Source organism: Montipora capricornis, chromosome 14 (genome assembly GCF_036669925.1).
Source record: "Montipora capricornis isolate CH-2021 chromosome 14, ASM3666992v2, whole genome shotgun sequence".
NCBI classification, from domain to species: Eukaryota; Metazoa; Cnidaria; class Anthozoa; order Scleractinia; family Acroporidae; genus Montipora; species Montipora capricornis.
The window spans coordinates 1,252,501-1,255,000 of NC_090896.1; the positions used below are offsets into that span (position 1 = coordinate 1,252,501).

Consider the following 2,500-nt stretch of genomic DNA (forward strand, 5'->3'; position numbering starts at 1 on the left):
AGACAACAATTATCCCTCATCCTTCATCAATAGCTGCGAAAGATCGCTCTGTCGAAACTCCCTACCGATCTAGCGTCCAATGGTTTCGTAGTGCTACCCTATGTGCAGGGAATTTCAGAAAGGATTAGTTGGATCTAAGGCAGCATCAAATCAAAGTCGCCTTCAAACCATTGAGAACTGTGAACAGTTTGTTCCCGCAACCGAAAGCCCAAGAAAAGGTTGACCGGCCACAATCTGGAACTGTGTACAAAATCAGTTGCACTAATTGCAGTTTTGTATACTACGGTCAAAGCGAACGATCACTCAAAACTCGCATTACAGAGCACAAAAGGTCTGTTGCTATGTTTGACCATGACTCCAAGATCGCCTGCCATGTCCACGAAAACAACCACGAAATGGATTTTGGAAGTGTCAGAGTTGTTGGACATGAGGCTAACTACCACGAGCGACTTTTCTTGGAAGCCTGGTACTCAATAAAGGATCCGCAGTCTGGAAATGACCACATCGCCAAGTCTCTGGCATGCGCATAAGTCTCGCGCTACGTTTTCAAGAAACTGTACGCGGATTTTCATAAGCGCGCGCTCGACGTGCTGTTATTTGACTCACGCGTGCTACCGTTATATTGCAACTGATGAAGGATTAAGCACCAGCCGAAACGTCTTGCATGAAACATCAAAAAAACTAGTCATTGTCAATGGCTTCAATACAGCAGTCGTTTTATTTGCTCAATGCTTCCACTAACTGTACTATTTTTTCTCATAATTGGACAAAGTGTTTTGATGGTTTTAGTCTTTTATGAGAAATGTATGTTAGAAAAGGTAACGATGCAAAGAACTCAGCAATTCGCAGATTTTTCTTTGAAGAACCCAGTTAAATACAGTGCATGCGTAGTAAGTTTAAAAATTGCGATTGAATGCAGAATAGCTTTCTCGAAAATACGCCTATTTCTCGCGAACCACTCGTTAGAATTTAATGAAGTTTGGCACGAAAATACTTTAGGAAATAAGTAACTGGAGTATTGAAAAAAAATTGAACTTTAACAGAGGAAATTTTAGATATTCCAGTGAACCTTCAAAAAGAGATAATTAAAAGATCTCTCTGTCAAATTACTATCAAAATAGTCTTAACTCGTGAGCATCGTTACAAGCTTGTTACATGTAAATTACAATTAAAGAAAATCTAACGACCAGATTTTCTGCAAATAAACAAAACCGATTTTAAAAGGCCTGTTTATATTTATTCATGTTGCCATGGAAACGGCATATACGTCAGCTTAACTATCAAAAAACCGAAGTTCGTGTTGTTAACTTGCTTACTACCATTTTTGGTGACCAAAGGATCAAGGGTTTTACAGAAAAAGGTAAATGAAAAATAGGTATCAAAAACTGTGTTCAGCCACCTTAAGGTCCCTAATGGGGATTGATATTTGTTCACAAACATTGCTTCTGTTATTGAAATGTGCCAACCACAGGAACAAAACACCCCTTGTTTCGACAGCCAATGCGGTTCTGGTTGGCGCATTAATAACAATTAGGGAGCTTAAGCAACGACAACGGCGACGGCAACGAGAACGTCATCTCAAAATATAAATTTGCGTTATTTTAATCGCTTCGTGACTATTTCAACGTTTTTAATATGACAAGGGTGAGGTAATTCCTCAAAGATGACACCAGTCGGAACGGCACTCCACTTTAGAAGAGAAAATGAAAATTTATCCTCAAGTGCTGACGTTCTTCATAAAACCAAAAACTTGGCTATTTCACGTTGTTGTTTTGCTGACGACGGCAACGAAATGGACAAAAGTGAAAAAGGCACGTGCAGGGCGTGCAAAGCTATTGTTTTTACCCACTAAATATGCAAATTTGGGACGTTCTCGTTGCCGTTGCCGTTGTCGTTGCTTAAGCTCCCTAATAACAATTAGGGAGCTTAAGCAACGACAACGGCGACGGCAACGAGAACGTCACAAATTTGCATATTTAGTAGGCCAAAAAAATAGCTTTGCACGCCCTGCACGTGTGTTTTTCACTTTTGTCCATTTCTTTGCCGTCGTCAGCAAAACTACAACGTGAAATAGCCAAATTTGAGGTTTTATGGACAACGTCATTACTTGAGGATAAATTTTCATTTTCTGCCCTAAATTGAGCGCCGTTCCTACCAGCGTCATTTTTGAGCAACTACCACACCCCCGTCATAGTAAAAAAGTTGAAATAGTAACGAAGCGATTACAATAACGCGAATGTATATTTTGAGATGACGTTCTCGTTTTCGTCGCCGTTGTCGTTGCTTAAGCTCCCTAATAACTGACGTCAACGATATCTTCCCTATATGCAAGCAACAAATTCGCCCGGACATCTTCAAGTGTTTAATCGGGTTAAAATTGATAAGGGGACATGACAGTGTTGGTTATTTTTTAAAGTATTTTGATAAAATACATGTAATCGAAAATAAATTTTCTCCCTTCCTAATTAAAAACGCGATACACTAAGAATTTTTACCGACA

General features: G+C 39.5%; 1 long non-coding RNA gene across 1 annotated transcript in view; it reads right to left on the minus strand.

The window, feature by feature from the left end:
• LOC138032711 (uncharacterized) overlaps positions 1-2,500 on the minus strand; it is a 7,696-nt gene that overhangs the window by 4,409 nt on the left and 787 nt on the right. The window lies entirely within an intron of this gene.